Source organism: Mytilus edulis, chromosome 5, assembly GCF_963676685.1.
Source record: "Mytilus edulis chromosome 5, xbMytEdul2.2, whole genome shotgun sequence".
NCBI classification, from domain to species: domain Eukaryota; kingdom Metazoa; phylum Mollusca; class Bivalvia; order Mytilida; family Mytilidae; genus Mytilus; species Mytilus edulis.
This window is the reverse complement of record NC_092348.1, coordinates 74,235,575-74,262,482: the sequence shown is the minus strand read 5'-3', so window position 1 is coordinate 74,262,482 and position 26,908 is coordinate 74,235,575.

Here is a 26,908-nt window from a genome sequence, read left to right as displayed (position 1 = left end):
TTGTCCTCAGATATATTTGTCGGGTATCTTTACTCTTCCAGTTAATTTGAAGTTTTCCTGTGTATTAATGCCTTTTCTGAACTAATGTATGTTCGACCTGAGAACCAGACAGCGTGCATTGAGATGTTAGGATTTAAGAACGAATGATCTTTAACTAGTGAAAGAAGCATTCATTTTTTTTCATCACAGTGCAATGAGTGACAACACAAAAAGAAACCAATTATAAGTGGAAGATCACCTGACAAACATATCCTTCCGCAGGACGCTCATAAATATTGATTTCTGTAATTGATATGACGAATATAGAAATTTTTAAAATGTGTTTACTAGTACCTTTAAGTAATTGTTTAATTGCCACGGAAATTGGTTTAAAGTAAATTCACAAAATTACTTAACCATGTTAACTCCGAGAAAAAATCAAATCTAAAAGTCCCTAATCAATTGGCAAAATCAAAAGCTCAAAGACAACAAACATATATTCAGCAAACATCATTGTTAAACGATAATACCAAAAAAGACAGAAAGGTATAGCCAAGGCTTGGCAAGGAATGTACGCATTTATTCATGGAATTCGCAGAAAGCAATATGATAGAAAAAAAAACACAAAAAAAACAGATCAAGGTAGATGAAAAAGTACTAAATCTGAATGATTTCCGAGATTTTGTTGAATGTTATCAACGAATTCTGGTGGTCAGTGGTTCTCTCTGAAATGTCCTGCTTTCTCCACTAAACAAAGTTACCTTTGCGATATAGCCGACAGTGGTTAACATGGCATTAACAATCAACGAATGGCAGTATTTGGACGAATGATACCTCAAACGTTTCAACAAATTGCACTATGTTACCAATTGGTAAGCACACGGTGAGCATTTTTTGTCGAAAAAATGTCTCTTCAGTAATATTCGCAGACAACAATTTTGAATTCAAAAAGTGAAAAAAACCTTTTTGAAAAGCCTTGCTTAGCAATCAGTGCTTTGTCGGAAATGACGAACTATTCGTTAAAACAATCATCATGGCACATTTTTCAATCAAACATTATCATTCACTTCATCATCACAAAACTGCAATTTGCAAAAAAAAACAATATCAAGGAAAACATATTTCTATACCCCTACGAAATTGCAACAAAAAAACCAATACCAACAAAAGTTAGACTTTACTTTTCATTTCTATGTATAATAGCTTTTTCATGTAAAATTTTGTAACAAACTCCAGTAGACCGTTGCCAAAACACAAACGAATGCAAACAAATAAATCGAAGACGATTAGAGGACAAGTTAAAAATAGATTTACACGTCATTAATAACTATCAGTTTTTGGAGCATTTCATGTTTTATTCAATCTAATTTGTTTTCATTTGATGATGAGAACAATACTTACTAACAACTATTAAGTATATATTTGACACAATTCTGGCGTGATGAAGACATACAAATGCCAAGCGTCTACAGTTTACAAAGATAAGGTAATAAAATTCGACACTTATTGTCTGTAAATAGCGAAAAGTTACGGCAATAAAAGCTACAATAGACAATGCATGTCGAACATGCAATATGTAAATGATACATTGATAAGATGATCAAATAAAATTGGCATTGAATATATTTATAATTGTAGCATGCAATGTATACGAATTTTATGTATAATCTGCCAAATTATATCAAATGCATTTGCTGAATAAATGGAAAGGGAGACAACGTATTTGCTACTTGCAAAGACTTCAATTATTTTGGCCTTGATCCTGGAGAGTCATAAATTGTCGAATTGCTCATCTAGTGCAATGCATTTGGGATTGTAAGACCCAAAGGAATTGCATTCATTTATGTAATCTACATATTTAATGACATTTTTTTATTTTTGGATAGAACATAAAACAGGCTTACTATGGTGATATTGATAGACTTTTCCGGAATAAAGTTCAGATAAGATTGATGGTTGAAAAATTGTTTAGACACTGATGAAAAAAATCTCATTTAAAATGTAAGAAAAAAGATATCCAAAGGTTGCATATGAAAATTAGTACTATGAATTCTCAAAACAACATATGATTCAAAATACAAAAAGTTGATTATATTGATAACACAAAAATAAAGGCAACAGTAGTATACCGCTGTTCGAAATTCATAAACCGATTGACCAAATCTGGGTTACAAACTAAAACTGAGGGAGACACATCAAATATAAAAGGAGAACTACGATATAACAGAAACAAAACATTAAATGTAACACACACAGATACGAACTATAATATAACAATGGCCATTTCCCTGACTTGGTACAGGACATTGTAAGAAAAAAATGGTGGGTTGAACCTGGTTTTGTGGAATGCCAAACCTCCCGCTTTTAAGGCAATGCTAAATATAACATTACATGACAGTACTACAATGGGAAAACATATAGGACAGAGTTTTTAACTTGATGATCATGATACTATAAAAATTGGCCTCACTCTGTTTTTGATTTTTTCAGATATTTTTTGTGTGTTTTGGTAGGTGTGTATGTTTTGAATATTTTGCTTGAAGCTCTATCTATATTTAAAAAGTTGAATAAACCGTCAATCAACTAATTTAATGTCTATTTTATAATTGAATATGGGTAAACACCTTATACGTTTATGTCTTTCACCAACCATACTTTATGGTAAAATTCAACACAAAGCACACAAATGTCGACATGCACCACAGAAGTTACCCAAACCTTAACATTACTTTAATATTCAGTAGGGATATAGTAATAATACTATTGCCAAGTCATAAGAGATGTCATTTTTGTCAATCAATATTAATTCATTTAGGCATATTTATTCTCGGACCAGTTGTATGAATGATACGAGTTATGTTCTACCCAGGTATTCTATATATCATGCTATTAAAAATCCCTAATGGTAAGAATTGTGCTGGATTTTTATATGGGGACGACATGAAATTTCAATCCGTCTGGAGGTGACATCTCACTTACTGGTACATTGTAGTAGTCATATGCAATTGCTAATCCCTGTTGAGCATTGTCATATATGTTACCGTTTCGAAATAGGACTTGGACTTCTTATAAAATGAGATTAATTTGTGTTCCGAAATTTGCCAGAGATAAAGGAATGGAGCGTACACAAAACACGATTAGCCCGCTGCATTTTCGAGCCAGGAACATCAGACCTTTGATGTATAAAATTGAGAAAGGAAATGGGGAATGTGTCATGGCGACAACAACCTGACCATAGAGCAGACAAGTATGTTTTATATAAGTTTATTTCATTTATATGTTTAAGTGTTTTATGCGGCGTCTTTTTCACCTGTTTACATTACTGTTTAAGAAACAGCTAAAGCATGCCGCCGGGTGCGGCAATTACTTGCTACATTGAAGAGCAATTGGTGGCCTTGAACTGATCGGGGTATTGTCTCTTTGAATCTTTGACCGTTTCCATTCTCAAGTCTAATAATATCAAATATTATATTTTTATTTAACTATTTTTGAAGAGTTTAACAAAAATCGGTTGTTTGGTTTCCTTTAGTTCATTTTTTTCTTTCAAGCTTCATATTCGTAAAATTAATGATAACATGCATTGAACCTCAAATCGAATTCCTAGTAAATCTTTGGTAAGAAAATTCTTTCTCAGTCATTTATTTGCTGCACTGTTGCTTTCTTTGTTCTGTCCTCGCTGTATTTTGCTTATATATTGTACTTTAAAATTAAAACATATACAAGCATGAAATTCTATGTATATTTTATTTTTTCAAATGTAAAATGAATACATTTCTAATACAACATGGCTTTTAATTCTGCTAACTTCTACGTCATTTGGTATCTGGCGGAGAGTTGTCTCATTGGCAATCATTCTACATATTTTTTATTTTTATAGATGTATTTACTTCATAATGTATTTTAAGCTCATCTAGATTGTTATACAGGTATCACTATAAATTATCTTAATATATAAGAAATTAATATAAAAATACACACCCGAAGGCCTGTGTAAATAATACACATCCCTAACGATTTATAACAAATTTTTATGATTGTACAATTGCACCATAAATCAAATTCTTTATTAAGTAAATCTTTGGTAAGACAATTCATTCTCAGTCATTTATTTGATGCACTGTGGTTTTCTATGTTCTGTCTTAGCCGTATTTTGCTTATACACTGTACTTCAACATGAAACCATATATACAAGCATTTATGACGAATAATGTTGACAAATAATTTCAGTTCCAAACTTGACTATACATATTTAAGATGCTTTCCTCACGGACATTTATGAATTAAAGGTTACACGAAAACGTACTGATCAAAAATGAAAACGACTATCAATAAAATAAAAAAAAAATGATAATTCAAAGATTAAATCGACAATTTCAAAAATAAACAAAAAAGAATGGCCCTTATAGGTTCCGTACATTTAATATTAATCAAAAAGATAGGAAAAATTGCTACAATTGAAAGGATCGAAATAACTTAAAATCTGTGAATTGGTCATTTTCATTTTTGTCAAAAACAGATATAATGTTTCGCGACTAAAATTTACTGGTATACGCAACATGTTTGATTTTTCTACATATATATACTATGTAGATTTCAATAAAACCGTTTAGAAAACAAAAATTTTATGCAATAGTTAATACTTAGATTAGACAGCAAATACAAAACACAAACAAATCTAGAATACAACTAATTGTCTTTATAAATAGGCAAGTGTCATTACAAAATGTCAACCTCTTGTATAGTATTTACAATAAAATCTGTTTTGAGTTTTTAAAATACTTTAACACAGAATTGGCATTATAAAAACTAGTTAGCCTTGTGTTGTTTGCTGTTGTTGGTTTGTGTTTGTACAGTTTTTGTTCAAGGATGCTAGTTGTTTGTGTTGTAGGTTGTACTGATGATATTTCTGATACCCTTCTTTTTACCCCAATTGCAAAAGGTTTATCGACATAATTATTCACACGAAAAGCTATTTGTACATATATATTTTTGGTTAAATTATTGATTTTTTATTTCTTTTATAAATCAACATCTTTGTACCAATTGAAGTGGACCAGTCTTCTGAGGGAAAGACCATTACTGATATATGAAAAGGAATTACAACATCATTTGTGTATCTGATGCTCTTTAATGCTCATAATAAAATCGAATATTTCAAAGCAATGGATGTATATGAACCGAAACAGATGATGAGCTATGTGACCAAACATGACCTAAGGATGATATCCAAGTAGATTAAAGATCTAAGTTATAAAGACCTTGACATGAAAAATGTGAAATAATTCAAACAATCAAAAACAACAGGCTTCTTAATTACAAAACAATTTTCGGAGAAAAAAAATGACCGACATGAATAACCCTATCATCGTTGAACTAGAAGTTTCTGACTTTGGATAGCCACATGAAGAATGTGGCTGAGTTAAACATATTTGAGTGCTCAACCCTTCATCTAACATTAAACAGTGGTGTATCAGTACAAAATAAGACCACACTGTAAAATCAGTGGCAAATGACTTAACTCAACAGATCGGTACAAGGCACAACACAACTAATATAAAGGTTATAGAAACAAAGTCCCAAAATGAGAGTACTCAAAGTTACTAAAGCTTATTCAAAAACAATTACAACTAATAGATAAATCAATGTCTTCAAGACTAAAGTATCAATCAGTGCACATTCCATGAAATAAATTTAAAGACATCATCAACAGTTCGAAAAAATGCATGCTTTTGTGCAATGCAAACATATGAGTAAACACTGTTGACCGGTTGTTAAATCATGAGTAATCAACACTGTAGATATATATCGACATATCTAGTTATGTTTTAATAGTTTGAAACCAAAATCAAATTTACTGCTTATAAAAATTATATGGAAAGATTTGAATTTCACTCCAGTAACTTTATTCAACTGATATTATTTACAAATAGGTATATTCAAAGGACTAACATGGATCTAATCTGAATAAAAACATCATCATCGTAAACATTAAAATGTAATATTCCGTTTTCAATAAGCCAATTTCGTAACCAAATATGTGGATTAATTGACAAAATCAGAAAAAGGTTGTAATTAATTTGTGGTAACAAAAACCCTGCCTTCATTTATTAGTTATCATTCGTTACGTTCATTTAACTCGAAACCGCCAATACAGACATGGGCATAACGAACAAGTTTTAAAATATACAAACCTTAAGAAGGCGGCAAAGAAACATATATTATCATCCACGAAAGAAAAATTAACAATCGGGAATGAAATATCGTCTCGTTTGACGTAAATTTGTGTATAAAGTTTAAAATATTATAATCTAGAAAAGGACGATTATTGCTCTCTGTATTAAATTTTATTAAAGTAAGATTGTTTAAATGTCCGCAGTAAAATTAAAACTTTTTTTCATTATTCAAATCAAAGAGATTTCGACAAGGTAACAGTTAGTGTTTTTAAATTAATCAATCAAACGTCATTTAGACGGATTTGTACTTCATGTGGCCATACATTGTAACTCGTAACAATAGAAAAGCAGGTCAGCTGATAAACGTATACAATCGTTGCCTATGGAAATACCTACAACCCGTCGATAAACTACATTGACGAAATGTATATAAAGATTGTCAAGCAAAACAAATAAAATCTTAATCAACTCATGACACTGGTGGTTTAATCTGGTTTTGTGACAGTTTTAAGATGTTGGTTTATCTGTACGTTGAAAAGTCATACAAAGATTTATTAAAGACAAGAAGGTTATAAAAACGAGATGGTTAAACCGATTCATTTTATTATACTTTTCATTGCAGTTGTAGAGAACACAGGACATAATTCATAAATTGCTTACAGCTGCAAGTTTGCTGACAGTTGAAGACGACTTTTATTACGCGTTTCCTAGTCCTTGAAATGTGTTTTGTAAACAATTTGCGCATACAAAACCAATAAAAATTGAAGTTATTGTCGTGACTGACATTTTGCCCTTATCACAAATTGGAATATGGATAACTGTAAGAACACAATTCCCATGCCGAAACCTTATAACATTTATCCTGCTAGACGTAGCATCATGGATTGATCACGGATGGCCTTGATAGAGTTTACAAATATTTACCATAAAAACAAGAGAGAATTGGGGAGAAGTATAATGTAGTTTAAAAGGATCAGATTCATATGATATACGTGTAATTAAATTACGGATATACAAATTTCAATTTATATTAATAAAAAGAGACACTGGGTTTACACAATTGAGTTAAAGACAAACGGTATAATTTCAACAAAATAAATGAAAATAAACCAAATGTCTGCGTGTTCTGCATCTGATACGTGTTTCTCGTCGTATGTTGAAGGGTATCATATATCACATATTCACACTTAACGAGGCTACCGGGGTTTTCGAATGTTGGTTGAATATCGTTCAAGTGAAGAAAAAAAACCAACAAAAATAAACAAGAATTTTCAGATGTCAGTAGTCGAAAGCGATTTTCTGGGTTTTCCGTCATTACGAACGCTACCGTTCGAATAATTAAAAACATAGGCTTTACGAGTTGTAAAGGGAGACCATTATAGGTCAAAGTATGGTCTTCAACACGGAGCATTGGCTATCACCGATCAGCAAGCTATAAAAGGCCTAACAAAATGACTAGTGTGAAACTATTTAAACGTGAAAACCAACGGTCAAATCTATAAAAAAAAAAAAAAAACAGCCGAGAAACACTTATGAACCACACCGATAAACGGCAACAGCCGAACATCAGGAATAGTGCAATCAATTACAAATGGTTTAAACGTTTTAAAAGGTACCAATCTTCACCGTATCTAAAACAATAGGTTAACAGATATACAGATACACTATAAAATATCAATTGAAATGGCATAACTCAAACAAAAGACATCTTAGCACAGTGAACATACACTGAACGAATGTTAATATACAATCAATTTAATAAAGAGTAAAATCATAAAGGCAACAGTAAAATTGAGAAAGGAACTGAGAAATGTGTTAAAGCGACAATAACCCGACCATAGAGTAGACAACAGCCGAAGTCCACCAATGTGTCTTCAATGTAACGAAAAACTCCCGCACCCGGAGGCGTCCTTCAGCTGAACCCTTAAAAAAATGTATACTAGTGCAGTGATAATGGACGTCATACTAAACTCCGAATTATACACAAGAAACTTAAATTTTAGGCGCAAAATTGTGGCGGGGTTAAACATGTTTATGAGATCTCAACCCTCCATCTATACCTCTAGTCATAGTAGATAAGTAAACGCATAACAATACGCACATTAAAATTCAGTTCAAGAGAAGTCCGAGTCCGATGTCAGCAGATGTAACAAAAAAAATTAAAAAAAATGACAATAATACATAAATAACAACAGACTACTAGCAGTTAACTGGCATGCAAGCTCCAGACCTAAATTAGACTGATTGAAAAATTATGTCTTCCTAATGTGAAAATCAGGCACAATCCCTCCCGTTAGGGGTTTAGTGGTATACCGCTGTGAGATGTTTATCAATTTCAGAAAAACAACAATAAACTTGAACAAAAATCCGCCAATTACAATAGTATAAGGTTTGTTACAAACCATATCAGTACCGAAACACTGACTACTGATCTTATGATATTATCTAGTGAATTGTGATACAGAATATAAACAACACTTAATGGCATGTGTTTTTTAAAATGGTTGTTATCTGGTGGTACTTCACTTCTTTATAATAAGATTTTAGTTTTTAAATATTGGAAGTTCCTAGATTTCGGATATTTAATGTTGAATCATATTGTTGTTTAATTACTGCTAAAATATTGTTTTTATTATCAAAATTAGAGATACCAGATCGTTTTGCATTTTTTTCATTTTTTTTCTCAATATTGGTATAGTAAAATCATCATATACAACATAATTGATTGCAATAAATTACTTCAAATCTTTGACAAAGCCACAATGCCACAACAATCAGTTCGTTTCTTTTTATCCAGACTAGTAAACATACTTCCATACATAAAAAAAACCACGAAAGCAAATTAGCAATTCATATAAAAAAAGGATGTGCAAAACTGCTCGACCTGCACAGAAAATGCAGTATATTGGGTAAGAAAAATGGTCGAACTCGAAATTTCTACACAAGTAACACATCTCTTACAAAGTCAACTCACATTTCATTTTTTTACATCTGTAATTTATTTTGAAAAAAGGATTTATTTTGACTATTCTTTTAGTAAGATTCCAGTTTTATAATAAACTTGACATATTTTAAGAGTTTGAAAGCCAGCACTCGAAAGAAAGACTTGTAACAGTTTGAAATCACGTGTCTGACGAAAGTCTGCTGATAATGCAAATCTACCGATACAGTGACCGACCTTTCATTTTCATTGATAAAAACAGGAAATTAAACGCCTTGAAAGTATTCACACAGTTTTAATGAATTGTCAGTGTAGTTATTACTTTGTAATCAACGTTGTAGACATATTCTTGTATGCTATTTGACATAATTAGCATCAACAGATGTAAACTGCTATATTTAGTGCAAAAAGAGGAACTTGATAGTAGATATTAAAGTATATATAAAAAAGTAAAACAACACCAAACTCCAAGAAAAATTCCAAACGTAAAGTTCTTTTATATCAACAGTCAAAATTAAAAGCTCAAACATAACAAACGAATGGAAGACATAATTTTGACTTATGTAGAAAATGGTGGATTTAACTTGTTTCTATTGCTAGCTGCAGTTTTCTTATCATAGCATTGATATTCAGAACTTAAATCATAATATATACCTTGCTGTTAATGGACATGTAGAAGAGAGGCCTAACACACCTAAAGTATGTTTTAAAGATCTTGATTGGTTGTTTTTGTTGTTTATGACTGTTTCATTGACGTATACCTGTCAATCTGATATGACGTGCTTCATTCGCTTTATGAATAAACCCATTCTCTAAATCCAATAAAATCAGTTTGCACATGTGTACATTGACCATTGCAGAATTATGAATTTTATCAAATTACTATGCATTGAATATATTTGATTAACTTGAAACACTTCCAACCTCTTAAATGATGCACATGTTGTTATTAATTAATTTATTATGACTGTAACGTGTGCAATTCGAAATTGAAATTTGACCTACATGTAGATACGACAACCGTTCATGCTCGCTGTTCAAAACTCCTTCCTCTGAAAAATCACATTACCAGTCGTTTGCTTGTTTAAAAAAATGAGGGAGTTTAATGGGAGAGCCTACACATCGGACAAAGTAATAACCTTAATTGTCCTAATGAGAATCAAAATGATTGATGCAAGCTTTACCTTATTGTAGATTTAGCATGGGTAGGCATTGTTACTATTGTCACTATCGCTCGGGGAAAAATAATCACGAATATAATGCCTACCCATGTTAAAACTACAATAAAGTATAGCTTGCATCAATTATTTCTTAATTTTATTTTGTTCCTATACACCTGCCTATAATATATACCACGTATGAAGACAGACATTTCCATATGACAAGGGAAATATATTGTTTTAGTCAAATTCATTTTTGAAGCCTAAAAGTAACTTTAGGTCGTCATTTTAACAGAATCATTAGATGCGTTTTAGATTATTGAATATCTCTTATATTCATATTTTCTACTGATCGGCATCAATTTGACGACTCTATTATTAGGTTGTCAATGCAACAAGGACTGGATTTTAATCGTTCAGTTAACTTTCATCTAATTGATTTCGTAGTAAAACTGGAACGATAAATGTTTACATAGCTGCCAGTGTCATTATTCATTAAAATGTTTTGACATTCTTTAACTTAAGATTTGCAAGGGACGTGTCATGCCTATCTATTATTATCTATTATAAAGCTTCGTGTTTTTACATTTCAGTTTCAAGTGTTTAATATTATTGAAACGATACTTAGGATATGTAAATAAACAGTTGCTAATTTGAGGTCATACCATTAGACTTTGGTAAATACGTTATTTGTAAAATGTCAAAATCACCCCGCCCCAACCCAAAGAAAAAAAATGAGGTATAAAATTATCAGATTGGCGTTCCGTTGACTAAATTGCGCTCAATGAAACATGAAGAAGGCAACCTAAAAAATAATTGAAAATCTATGGAAATAAAAATACATGTATCGGAAAGACGAGCCATATCCAATGAAGGCAATATATATGCATGATGTAGAATAAATAAGGCGTTGCGAATGGTTTTAAGGATTATCCCTCACGCAGTGAAATAGACCTTGTGTAGTAAGTATCCGACAAAATACTCGCCTTGTAATTTAGTACGCTTGAATTTTCCTTGGAGTTAAGTATTTTTGTTATTTTCCTTTTTTTTTTACAAAAGTTTACATATCTCATTTCCAAATTTTACACTATTCTTTTTGAGTATGATAAATTTAGAAAAAAGAATTGCTGTACCAATGTCTTGTGCTGTCTTAAATTCCATTCTATTCCTGTCTCTTACAACAATCCGGTAAATTGAACTAATGACATACTTTAGATAAATTCATTGCCGTTTTACTAGCTTCAACATAAAACTTCTCATTCTCTATAATGTTAATCCAAATTTATGTAGTTGCTGCTACAGCTTTTACTTATAAGATATTACCTTGAAAGCCTTGGTATTATATTCGTTGACCAAACTAGCTAAGGACATTTTTACCACATGGTAGATTGTGTTTTGTCATAATGTCGTCTAATCTTTTAATTACCAAACGTGACTTATTCCCGATTGTGACTGTTTTGCCGAGTGTGAACTCGCATTACTATAAGACGTGGTACGGTACTTGTCCATCTCAAATTCATGTATTTAGTTTAAATGTTTAATGTTATATTTGTAATTCTCATCGGATTTTGTCAAATGTGTTGACGTCTTTTCTATTATATTTATGTGTTATGGTAAAGAAAATTAATCACCGCCTTCATTTATCAGATTTGATTTCGTTCAAAGTAATCAGTACGATATTTTACGTTTGAAGTTAGATTTATAGCAAACCGGACATAGTTTTATAATATAGTTAATTGCTACCTCAGTTTTATATAAATAAGAATTAAAATGTGCTTTGTTATTAAATGCAATATCAGTATTTAGTTCAAATATATAATCTTAAATTAATCCTAATTCTATCTTATTCATTCTTATGTGACGTCATTTTTCATTTTTTGATGCTCTGTTTTACTAATTCAAATGACGTCATTTTTTCGTCATTTTTCAGTTTCAAATAGGACGTCACTTGGCGTAGAGGTTTAAACGTATTCGGATGTGTCTACTTTTGTGTTTCAAATGTCTGGTTATGTAAATGTATTTCAGTTGTTTCCTGTAATTAGTTAATACTTCAGCTTTATCATGTACATCTTTTGAATATTCATTTTATTAAATTTACTGTTTGCAAAATTATAAATTACTCTAAATTATAGGGATTTTCTGGTAACTTAACAGAAAACCCTTGCCGTTTTTGGCACAACCTTTTTGATCTTTTGGTCCTCGATGCTGTTCAACTTTGTACTCGTTTCGGCTTTGGACAAAATACACTTCTGGCGTATTAAAATTTTGAACTTGTTGCCTTTTGTTGGCTGTTGTTCGTGTGATTCTTTGTCAATTGTGTTCTCCAATTTATTTATATTGTAGTCCTGTGTTGTCATTTTGATGTTATATTTCACATGGCCATAAAAGTGCGAGGTTTGGCATGCCACAAAACCAGGTTCACCCACCATTTTTTCCTTTAAAAATGCCCTGTACCAAGTCAGGAATATGGTCATTGTTATATTATAGTTCGTTTCTGTGTGTATTACATTATAACGTTGTGTCGTTTGTTTTCTCTTATTTTTGAGTGTAAATTCACATTGTGATAAGACGTGTCACGGTACTTGTTTATCCCAAATTCATGTATTTGGTTTTGATGTTATATATATTATTCTCGTGGGATTTTGTCTATGTGTGTTACATTTTAGTGTTATGTCGTTGTTCTCCTCTTATATTTAATGCGTTTCCCTCGGTTTTAGTTTGTTATCCCGATTTTGTTTTTTGTCCATGGATTTATGAGTTTTGAACAGCGGTATACTACTGTTGCCTTATTTATGTACTTTATAGATTAAGATTTAGATTATATTTAATCTTTTCATTCATTTAAACCTTTTTTTATTGCACAAATATTGCACTTTCATTTATTCATTTATGTTTGTCTCTGTCCTAAATGTTCTTGTGTAAATTTGAACCATACTCCTGTTACATAATGGTAAGTAGTATTTTCAATATTGCTATATACCTAGGAGGTTTGGCTAGACAAACAACCAGGTACAACCCACCATTTTTCTTATAATTTCTTGTTAAAATCCGCAGGTGTTATCAACTAGTCCGTGACTATGTATTTTAACGTTTGTTTTTGTAGCAGTTGTTTATTTCTTTTGTTCCGTTGTTCCGTTGTTCCTCTCTTATAGTTGATGTGTTCCATTGGCTTTGGTTTGTGACCCGGGTTAGTTTTCACTTGATCGATTAGAACTATTATACAGCAGAGTACTTATGTTGCTTCTATTTATCATATAGTTGTTCGAATCAAATTATGTTTTTACTTTCGATAAAATGTTTGCATTCCACAAAAGCAAAAACATAAATCACTCTTTAGTCATAAACAAAGAGCAATTGTAACAATACAATTCAAAGAAATACACTCACTCAGCTAAAAAAGAAGTTGAAGTAGACGAACGAGTTTGTTTCACACTACATGTCTAAATCTTCAACTTGTATTGTTTCAATAAAATATCTACCCTGAAAGAAGAAAATCAAACACAGATATTAGAGCACATCAATATTAATCTGCAAGGCACAAACACACAAAGGAATGACGACAACCCACAAAGATATGACGACAAACCAACAAAGTAATGACGACAAACCCACATAGAAATGACGACAAACCCTCAAAGATATGACGACAAACCCATAAAGGAATGACGACAAACCCACAAAGGAATGACGACAAACCCACAAAGATATGACGACAAACCCACAAAGTAATGACAACAAACCCACAAAGGAATGACGACAAACCCACAAAGGAATGACGACAATGTTTAAATCATTATTATTTAGTTCAACACTTTTGTCTGGAACAAATTCATCAGCAGCCATATTTTGTATTTTAAAGCTGACAATTTTAGGAATTCATAGCATTAAATTTCAAAAGCAACCTTTAAATATTTTTTTTTTATGAATTGTTTTTTGTAAAACAATTCTTAAAAAGGTTTTTTGTTTTTGTTTTAATCTATATATTTTTTAAGCAAGTCGAGGCAAACAAATATAACGTAACGGTACACAAATGGCAACGAGTACCCAAATTGCACCTATTTAGCAAAAATAGCAGCGGAAATCTTACAAGATTTTCTAGAGACTAAACAATTTTTTTTTTTTTTTTATGATTTGATACTATGCATATCTTTCAAAATAGATAAATATACTTAGATATACACAAAACCTTCACAGTATTTATCAACAGATGAAGTGTTTACTGAAAGAAAAAAATGTACCAAAACGTCGACATGTGACGTCATCAAAACGTCATCGTTTTAAAATTAGCAAATACAATATGTTTCAAGTATCCATTTCTTAAAACAAGAAGAGTAAGCATGGACAAATATCCAATTGTTCGAAATATTTGAAAAAAAACAAAAGCTCAGTTGTTCGACTTTTGACGATGCAAATTTAAGCATGGATGCAATTTGGGTACTCCTCATTACAGAATCATTGATGGTTTGGAGGTTAGTTCAGACCAATTTTTCTATGATTCCATATGAATTGAAATTAAAATTGGTGTACCTATATAATAAAGAAGGATACGCTTACAAAATAAACACAAAATGGAAATGTTTGTCTTGATCATAAAAAAATAGTGTCAAAAAACTGTCAAAATAGGTGCAATTTGGATACTGTCACGTTACATCATTTAGCCTCGCTATGGTTTTTGTTAATTGTAACAAATCTTTTTTCTTCTTAAGACATACAAGATAAGGCAACAGATAGTGGGCATCCTCGTTTAACATGACTGTCTTTTGAACTATTGAACGATTTTAATCACACTTTGACTGATACATATATATCAAGCGAATGCTGTTGTTTTCCCATTAAACAACAAGTGGGTTAGGATTCCTTAAATTTGTTAATCCCTTTAAATCGAAGCGTGAAATGGAACGAAGATAATTACGCAAGTGCACACATTTTTTCAAAAAATGCTTACATTCAAGCGTCCTTCTGCAATTTAATCTAAATGAAACTAAACACATTTTTGGGTAATGGAAAAGTTAATCGCTCTCTCTAGAATTGTCCTAACACTTTTCAAGGATAACTTTACAAAATGGCGCGAGAGCTGTAACGTGACGATTTTAATCGTGATGTTTAATTGTCTATTTAATGTCCCTGATGCAGACATCCATCGTTTGTCTCTCTAGTGCAACATAAAACTTCTCATTCTCTATAATGTTAATCCAAATTTATGTAGTTGCTGCTACAGCTTTTACTTATAAGATATTACCTTCAAAGCCTGGGTTATGTTATTTCTAGATTAAGATTTAGGTTATATTTAATCTTTTCATTCATTTTAACATTTTTTTATTGCACTAATATTGCACTTTCATTTATTTGCTTATCTTTGTCTCTGTCCTAAATGTTCTTGTGTTAATTTGAACCATACTCCTGTTACATAATGGTAAGTAGTACTTTCCTTATTCCTATATACCTAGGTGGTTTGGCTAGACAAACAACCAGGTACAACCCACCGTTTTTCTTATAATTTCTTGTTAAAATCCGCAGGTGATATCAAATAGTCCTTGACTATGTATTTTAACGTTTGTTTTTGTAGCAGTTGTGTATTTTTGTTGTTCCGTTGTTCCGTTGTTCCTCTCTTATATTTGATGTGTTCCTTCGGCTTTGGTTTGTGACCCGGGTTAGTTTTCACTTGACCGATTAGTACTATTATACAGTGGAGTACTTATGTTGCTTCTATTTATCATATAGATCGATTCAAATTATGTTTCTACTTTCGATAAAATGTTTGCATTCCTAAAAAGCAAAAACATAAACCACTCTTTAGTCATAAACAAAGAGCAATTGTAACTAGAATTGATATTGCAAGCAATAGCGGAGGTCACCCTTCCCCCCATTGCCATTAATTAGCGGCAGCCATTTCAAAAACTTTTAACAGTGAGTGCATATATTTGCATGGCTATACATTTTTCTGTAAATTTTCAGTACATTTAGATTATTTTTGAAAACATGACATGTTTGCTGTTTCCATATGGCAACGGCAGCCATTTTGAAAGTTTTAAAGTCAAAAGTCTCATCTATACATGCCAATTTACAATAATATTAAGTTTCAGTAAGTTTGGAGCATTTCGAAAATATTTGACATTTGTCCTGTTTCCAAGGCAACGGTACCCATTTTGGAAATTCCAACTTCAAAAGTCTCATGCTGACTTGACAGTCAACAATCCTATTAAGTTTCATCAATTTTGGAGCATTTGAAATTTTTGAAATTTTTGACATTAGAGATGGTTCCTATGGCAACAGAGACCATTCCCAAAATTAAATGCCATATACCACATTGGTACATGGGAGGGACCATACCATCAAAGTTTCGATCAATTTGACCTACCACTTTAAGAAAGTAAATGCCACTTTCAGGTTTTTTGACCATTTTGACCTGTTTTGCATTGTTTCCATGATAACGGCAGACATTTTCGAAATTCCAACGCCAAATTCTTTATCTACCAATGTTGCTCATCGTTACTATGAAGTTTTATAAAATTTTGAGCATTTCTATATTTTGGAAATTTTTGTTGTAGTATCCATGGCAACTCGGTAAGATACTTAGATGAAAGCAACAGAACCATAATTAGAATCTCTAATTTCCATCTTTGATTTTCAAAAGTCTTTCAAAATTTAGGTAAATGAACAATGATTGTTTTTGTCTTCCAATACTTGCAGTGGGTAGATTACTTCGGTATCAGACACTACTTTCAATTTCAAATCTAATATGATGACATACTGCATCGTACAAATACATATATCATTATTAATGACATTGTCAAGCATGCACACAAGTGATATATTCTAAACTGATGTAAAAAAATTGGTCTAAAGTCCCACCAAAACGCTTTGATTAATTTGCATAATGCAATAATACTACATTTCAAATCAGTATTTAATTTTGAATTTGCCTTGTCCAGTTGCCGTAAAGATACAATGCATATTAACTATTGCATTGAAAGTCTGGGTTGTGAACTTTCTATTGAAGATAAAAGATTTTACATTTTCATTTGAACACTATATTGCACTTCTCTTTCATTTTATAGTCCGCAATTATATATATTTCAAGCCTGATATACTATTTTATATAGTTACATGTATGCATTTTGCCCTTAACACACATAACAAACAAATTCCAACTTATGAGCAATTGCAATCGTAAAACATATTCCACATAAAATATATATTTAATGAGATTAACAACAGTTTCTTTCACACTTAAAAGTATGCATAAAACTTAGTTGTCAAGCTGTATTGCTTTAAGTATTCTGTTTTATAATGAAATTGAAGTATGATGTAGATTCGGTATCCTCAAACCAATAATCAGTGTGTCGAAACTGACATGATATATTACATTGTTTGTTATTTCCCTGTTGATAATGTGTAGAAAAAATACTAAGAAACCAAGGTTCCAACTTGCTAAATGAAAATTGGCATCAGATGAATTTGGCTATTCTATATACAGGTTTTGGTCTAATGACTCCTAACGTGTCTACGTGTTTATAAATCATTGTAGGTTCAGGTGTTTTGGTTTGAGCGTTCTTCAACCAAGAAATCGTTTTCAACGCACGAAATATATAAAGAGCGATCTTCTCCATTTGCTGTCCAACAAAATTGTTCTATCGTAAATATTTCTGTAACTTATTTCATAATAATTTGGTGATGATGATTCATTCATTCATTATTCCCTTCAAAACAGTGCATTAATGGATTATAACCAAGCTACGCAGAGACATACTTCTTTCAAACAAAGCTGACATTCCCATTCCTATCGATAATTTAAGCAGAATAAAATTGACTTGCAAACAGTATTTCCTTTCTGGAATTGTCCTGACACATTTCAATGATAACTTCACAATCAAAAAAGAGAGCAGTAATGTAATGGGTATGAAGTGACATTTGTGTGTCCGCAATGTACCTGATGCCGACTTCTATCTTTTGTTCATCATATTCATCAAATGCGAATAAACTAAGAGTTGTTGGTGGCATCTTTTTGATTGCTTTCTAATAAAACTTGACTTGAATAGTAAATTTTCGTCTTGACCTAACATTACTCAAGTCTTCATGTAGTCTTGTGTTGGATAATGGTGCAATATTTCCAATTGATACACTTAGAGTTACCTAGCATATAGTGCAAATAAAAAAAAAACTGTTTAGAAATTATTTCAGTAGGACTAGCTACTATATATTTTTTGTGTCAATCATTAGAGTTAGTAAAATAGTGAAGTTACAATTCTTGTTTGCACCCAGTATTGTTCAATCTTGTTAAAATAAGTTAAGAAACATCGAAGAAGAATTATTCACTTGAAAGTGAATAACTCGACCTCATTAAATCCATATTTATGTGAACTTCAATTTAACCCCTTAGGTAGAGATGCATTACTAATAAATTATGCGTGTTTAATTATCAAAAGGAAATAATGACTGATTCGTAAAAAAATAAACTCATTCTAAACAGGTTAAAACGGTAGTTAACTTATTTGTTAAACTTATAAAATCAGGCGGAAAAAGAAAAATCCAATTACACGAGGTCGCTATCTATTTATATTCACGTTTATGTTTATTTCGTGTTATGTGGTCGTCGTCTGTTTTCAGATTTCATCCCGATAAATAATCAGATGGCATCTAGACTAACATACACATAACGTTATGATATATATTATCTACTATAGGCATTGTTAACTGTTTATGTCAGACTTATTGTAAATTGGACATGTGTTTTAGTGTGCTATAAATCAAATATGAGAATTTGGGTCAAAGCAGTGACCATGACTTTGACAGCTAGTGTCATTTAAGGGAAAGCTAAACAACTGATTGAAACGTTTTGACGCTCAGCAGATGCACATAATGATCGTTAAGTTCAATCAATTGTCAAAGAATACGTTTGTTGGTTTAGCCTATATTCTTGTCCTTGTTTTTCCTTATACAATTATGTTGTCATTGTTTCTTATATTCCAATTAAATCCTGCCAAGATACTAGGATGAAAATATTGTACTCTAGGCGGGTGTTTCTCCTGCACAAGACTCACCAGTGATGTTCGAAAAAACATTTAAACAGCCACATACAGTACAAAGTTGGTGCGCATTGATAACCAAAACATCTGATAGTTTTTGCCAAAAACATGCTAGATTATCTATACCGGGGTTAAGAAATCCTTAGTATTTCCACAAATTCAAAGTATTGTAAAAAGTTAATTTGTAACATGACCGTATCAATGATATTCTTGTTAACACAAAACAAAAAAAATGACACGAAATATACTTAAAATAGAATATTTTATAAGTGAATTTACTGTTGTTCTGTATTCCTCACTTTTCAACAATCCATGTTTATACTACGACTATGAATTCCACTAAATGACAGAGCTTAATCTGGTAAAACTGTTCAATGTGTTTTTGCAGCTGCTTTTAAGTGGTAAAAGCGAGACATTTTGATTTGTTTTTCATTTTTCCAGGACATTTCTATTCAATTGCTGTTTATTAATAAGTCATAAACTACACAAGTAGATAGAAATGACGAAAAACATTCAATTTGACAATGTATGAGGTTTGTAGAAAAATAAGATGATCGTTACACAAATTTTGATTAAATTTTGGGAAATGAAGAAAAAAAATCATAACACGAATTTACGCATATAAAACATATATTTAAATAAAAGAAAGATTAATTATTCAATTTGAGCTGCAGCCTTGGTTGTCGTTTGTCAAAATTCATCACGTTTATAAAACTTTCAAACACGTTTACGTATGTGTCGCAGATGCAATGTACATAATGTTTCTAAATATCCTATAAATATTTGTATTTTTAATGGCTGATTCTAAAATTCATTAAATCTCCTGATACAGTAACACAGCATAGCACATAACCACGTAGGCAACGCACGGTAATCAAGGAAGACGTAGATGCAAGGTGTTTTTATTTGCAGTAATTTTTCATATAGTATTTAATTGCTTTCTAAGCATTGAAAAAACAGTCGTATAATATATACTAGCATTATTAATTCATTCCTATAGTACACAGAAGAAAAGCTGAAATGTAAGTATAAATGATATAAAAAAGAAGATGTGATATGATTGCCAATGATACAACTCTCCACAAGAGACCAAATGACACTAAAATTAGCAACTATAGGTCACCGTACGGTCTTCAAACAATGAGCAAAGCCAATACCGCAAAGTCAGTAAAGGCCCCGAAATGACAAATGTTAAACCTGGTACATGTATCATTTTTCAATTCTTCAGTAATGGAATTTATACACAGAGTTTTGTCGTTACATGTTGGCAACATTTAAACAATAACATTTAATTCAGAGATATGAATCTCTTACAATAGGTTATTCAATCGGTCTACAAATTTGATAACAGATAGATTACGACTTATTTGTCACTTTATTTTTTACGCCTTTACCTTTTGTGATAAAAGCCAAAAACTGTATTTGACCCCTATGTTCTATGTTTAACCGTGGCGGCCGTGTTATCTACAGATACTTCTGCATTTTTAAATTTAAATTGTTCAGTTCTTTTCAACACGATCTATTCGGAGATCTATGAAAAATTGACAAAAATAGATATAGCACAAAGTGTCTTTTCTGTACATGCTTCGACCTGTTATCATGTTCAATTAAAATCAAACAAAATGAAATGTCTTTATATTTATTGAAATAATATTCAACACAAAACGAACCGAGCGTCAGATCATAGTATTCTACAAGAAGGCATTTACAAGTCAAATTATTTTATGAAAACGATAGAAAAATAATTGATAATCAACCATTCTTTGATATTCAATATCTAAGGGTCCTTAAAAATTGAGATAAGCGGAAATAAATCCTAGAAGAGTATTATAAAAAAGAAAGATGTGGTATGACTGCCAACGATACAACACTATATAAAAGTTCAAATGAACTGGCTGTAAGCAATAATTGGTTTCCGTACAGCCTTCAACAACAAAAAACATAATCCATACCCATTACTCGGCTAGCAGAAGCCACAATTGTGAAAATTTCAATTTCAAATTCAAACATTAGAAGATACTGCATTGTATATATACATGAATCAATACTAATGAAACTGTCAGGCCTGCTGAAAAGTGATGTATGTTAGACTGATTTTTTACAATTGCCCCAAGTCCCACTCTATAACGCTCTGGAACATTGAATTAATGACAAAAATAATTCCCTACCAAACTACTAGTTTTAACATATTTTATTTCAGTTTCTGTAATCTTTATTCCTATTTTATTATCAGTTTCAGTTTTCTATTTCAGATTTCATTTTAATTGTATTACGCTAAATGCCTTGGTTTTGACCAACCAAGACATTCAGTTGATACAATTTTCATTAATCTAAAATAGAAACTAAAACACAAAAAAAGAAGATTTGAACTTTTGCATTCGAAGATAATGATGTACATTGCACTTTTATATCATTTTGTGAATAAACTCAACATAAATACCAGGAATAATTTTGTATTAACGCCAGACGTGCGTTTCGTTTACAAAAGACTCACCAATGACGCTCGAATCCAAAAAAGTTAAAAAGGCCAAATTAAAGACGAAGTTGAAGAGCATTGTGGATAAAAATTCCTAAACGTTTTGCCAAATACAGCTAAGGTAATCTATTCCTGAAATAGAAAATCTCTGTTATTCCAAAAGTTTAAAAGTTTTGTAAACAGTCAATTTATAAATATGAGCATATCAATGACAATTCATGTCAGCACAGACGATCTGACTACTGAGCTGGTAATGTCCTCGGGGATTTAAAACTCCAACATAAAACATTGTAAATAAACTCATCATAGATACCAGGATTAAATTTTGTATTTACGTCGATCAGACGAGCGTTTCGTCTTTAGAAGACTCATCAGTGATACTCGAATCCAAACAAATTAAAAGGCCAAATAAAGTACGAAGTTGAAAATCATTGAGGTCCACAATTCCCAAATAAACTATAACATACATGTTGTCCTTTGCGGAAGAAGTTATATTGACATATAAACTCGTAAGTCACGAATAATTTAAATTTATTTCAAATCAATTTTATTCGTATAATGTATTCTGTAAACCGATACATATATTTCACACGGAAATATAGGGAAAAATAATGCTAAAAACTCCTTCAAAAAGTTGTAAACTTCTTTGTCATTTGGTCTCTAGTGGAGAGTTGTCTCATTTGCAATCATACCACATCTTTTATTTTTATTTTATACATTTACACACTCATGTTTAAACTCTAATGAAATAGACGGAAAAAAACAAGGAGACATTGAAACCTCAAAAGTAACGACGCCATTGCAAGAAACGATGGCTAATATGGCAATTAACGATCGCGCGAGGAATCTTCCACTTAAAAAAATATTATGAAAGTTGTGCCCTTTACTTCAAGTCCATGTTAATCTATCACCACTATATATGACGATTGTATACATTTTTTTATTTCAATTAATTTGACTGGACATCCAGCAGCTCTGAAGAGAAATGTATTGTCGAAATGCCAATTTATCTAGTACTGTATAATAGGAACTGTTAATGTTAATGAACACTCTAATATTGGCAATAAACGGCATTGAAATACGAAACGGAATGGCAAAATCGTCTGACTCGATATTTATTTCATCCAGTGACAAATATCACCTACATGTAGTATTAGACACACATTGAGGGTGTTAGACCGAATGGGTGTATCTTATTAACATCAAGGTATTATTGACAAAGAAGAAATGCAGGATATCCAATTTCATTTAACGGCATCTTGGTGTAAATACTAAAACATAGTAATGTAATATCAATTTGAATCCTAATGTGTACTAGATCGACATACTTGGTTTGGAGTCCGGCGAGTTGGTTCCCACTTCTTATCAATCGGAACATTTCGTTCACACAATTAACCAACCAGTCTTTATATCAGTTTTAACCTCTGCTTGCAAATAGAAAAAGGGGCAATACGTATTTTAAAGACTTTGATTAAATCCGGTTAGAGAATCAAAATATTCATATTCCCAGGTATGCACACTCACAGAAGATCATGAATTGATGTTATTTGGTCATTAAAATGAATTCATCTTTTCTTAAAGTTATATCATTCCTATCTAGTTCCGAAGGTTCGTGTGTGGTTCAATGACAACCGATTCGTACGTCTTGACATAATTTAAACAATCTATGTGTATCTATACATTTGTGTGTTGCAATCAAGTTAGCAACAATATGAATCATTAGTAATTTTAGGTCAGATGATTGGGACTACGACCATGATAGGAGAAGCTATCATAACAATGAATTGATAAATTGATCAGGGTGATTGATTGTTTGTTACTTAATGTTCAATGGCCTATGATATCGAATAAAACGAACAAAAACAAAGCGTTATGAATCTCACTTAAACTTGAAAAATACATGGTTTTTCTATAAGTTGTGTAGTTTTTGTGTATCAAATAGCCGGTATATATCAATGTCTAAAAGCGACCAAAGCTCAGATGCGGCAATGATATGTTGTCTGATACTTGACTCTGTTGAGCACATAGTTATAAAAGATACCAGGCTTATAATTTAATACGCCAGACGCACATGACCTGGAATGTACTGAAATTTACAATTTCATTTTAAGAACATCCTACTCGTTCTTTATGTGTGGTGCAATATACATGTATATAAGGTAATCATAAGATTGACATTTCATGAAATCAAGTACATGTAATAAAACAATTCTACCTATTATATCCTTTTTTGTAGAAAGGCATAAAGGATTGGTGCAATGGTGTCACTGAAAAGTAACATGAAATGAATTGTACTTTTATATTATATTACTAATTAAATGCAATAATACATAGTAAGTAACATATTATATTAAGGTGTGATTCCTGTGTTCTGTGAAACACTCGGGCAAATATCACATTAAAACTTTGATTCAACACCACTTTTAGTTAGCAATGCGAGATAATTAATAAGGGTCCGACTCCATATTAACTCCACCTAAAAAGAAGACTTTTTTACACTGGCTTATGATGAAAAAGAATACTGTAGTTTGAACGGGGTGTGAACATTTATATTAAATTCCAGCATGTTTGAACAAACTTTCGCAATAGCTAACTAAATTTTTGAAGGAATTTTATCTAATCTATACTACTTGGCTCCAACCCACAGTATAAATCATTAATATATTCACTGAAATATGAGTCGTTATTGCATAAACCGACATGTATATATCGGACTCACTGAAACAAATGATTTCAATACGCTGATTCTTAAGAAATATAAATATCTTTGTCACCATTGTACCTGTTAGAGTCAAAAAGATAAGGAAAATGAATCAGTCTAATACTGGACACTCTGTGGAAAAAAATATCTCTATCATGGAAATGAAAATAGACATATTCCTAGTGTATTTTTGTTGTCGGGATGTACAAATACCCTGCCACGTCCACTTGTTTTTTTGTCCATCTGATGATTTAAGCCTCTTCAACTGATTTTTATAGTTCGTTCTTATGTTGTACTGTTATACCGCTGTCTCAGGTTAGGGGAGATTTGGGATCCCGCTAACATGTTTAACCCCGTCACATTATTTATGTATGTGCCTGTCCCAAGTCAGGAGCCTGTAATTCAGTGGTTGTCGTTTGTTTATGTGCAACTTATTTGTTTCTCGTTAAATTTTTTATACAAATAAGGACTATAGTTTTCTCGTTTGAATTGTTTTACATTGTCATATCGAGACATTTTATAGCTGACTATGCGGTATGGGCTTTGCTCATTGTTGAAGGCCGTACGGTGACCTATAGTTGTTAATGTCATTTTGGTCTCTTGTGGACAGTTGTCTCATTGGCAATCATACCAAATCTTCTTTTTTATATTATAAAGAAACAGATTCAGGCGGAAACAGACCACGTGCGGTCCGTGTGAAAATGAAAATGTGTTATCTTTTCCTTTATTCTTATAGATGTCTCTCCTTTTACTAATCCTGGATCTGCGCGTACGGAAAAGTCGTCTCTTGTCAGGTATACTTGGGTATTGTTGGTATGAATATTGACAGATAAATCTTTATAGTAGCACAACAAAGATAGCTTTCAACGTTTGATTTCCAAAGAATTTATTTTTTGTTGAGATGAATAAAGGAGATAAACTAGACTTAATTATGGTAATGTTTTAATCTCCTGAAGTCGATAATAAACAAATGTCATAGATAAGCCAAACAGCGTACTTCAGATGTTCAAATGATTATAAATCATTAAACACCAGTTTTTTTATATTTTTGAATTTTGTCTTTTTGCATATGTGCATTTAGGCTTCAAACGTCGTAAATGGTGTGCAATACTGCAAAAAGTGTTCAAATTCTGAGATTTTGTTATTTATGTTTTTATTTGAACAAAGATTTAAACCAAAATATTTTGCTAAAACATGTATTTTATAAGGATTCAAATGTTTGATTGTCTAACATATTCGCATTAGGGCTTCAGACGTAGTAAATCTAGTGCTTACACCAAAAAAAGTCCAAATTCGAAGATTGTTTTATTTATGTTTTTATTTGAGCAAAGATTTAACACAACATATATTTTGCTAAAACATGTATTTTACAAGGTTGCAAATTTGTAATTAAAATCTGGATGTCATCAAAATATCTGCTACGACTCTTGAAAATAATTTTCAAGTAATGCTTTATTTAACCTTAAATTGGCTTTCAACTTTCACGCTTAAACAAAAAACATCGATAAGACTACACACTTAGCTCTCATTGGAATACCAATCAATGACTGCAGTATATATATCTAAAAAATTCATTTAACGTTTTCAAGCAAAATCTAATTGCTATCTTCATTGCTTTGTATGTCAAATTAAAATACTTTTGTAATAACGTTTTATTGTTTAAACGAAATTGAATGCACTGACATAACGAAATTTACCTTATGAATCTAAACATTATTCTATCAAATATGTTCTTTGTTTTACATGATAATTTTGAAATTTACAACAAAGAATGAGAAGTCATTACAAACAAGCCACCATAGATGCGAAGCCTGACATAGACTTTAATGGTGATGTGAAACTCTTTATCACAATATTATTTACTATTATTGGTTGTGAAAATCAGCAGAATATAAGTATTTGTACATCATGTAACATATTTTTGCATGTACTTTAAAATTAATGAATACAGGTACAAAACATATTGCGTTCCATGTGTAAGTTTTAAGTTGCCACTTTGTTATCCAGCAATATATTAAAGAACCCCTAAATATAATTCTATCCCAAAAGTATATTTCATCACTTCTAAAGCTAACTAGTGAATATTTAGATTCAAAAATCTAGCAAATGTAAAAATAAAATTTTATATTAAAAATAGCAAAGCACGAATCAAGAGAAAATGAAGCGCTATTACAATATTATCGTTTTCAGACAATATTTTATTACACCCTGAAGTCCTGCTCTATTCCTGTCTAACATAAAATATAATAATTGCCCTAATGACATTTAAGAAAATCAATTTACTGACATTTTGTTACTTGATTTGTAATAAAATCTATTTGATATCACATTATTCCGAATTATCTTGCTCAACTAGAAGGCCGGTAATGCTTGTAAAAAACTTGTATAGTATTAAGAATTTATACTGGCTGTCTAGGATTTGTACTTTTAATGGATGACTTTACTCGCGCCT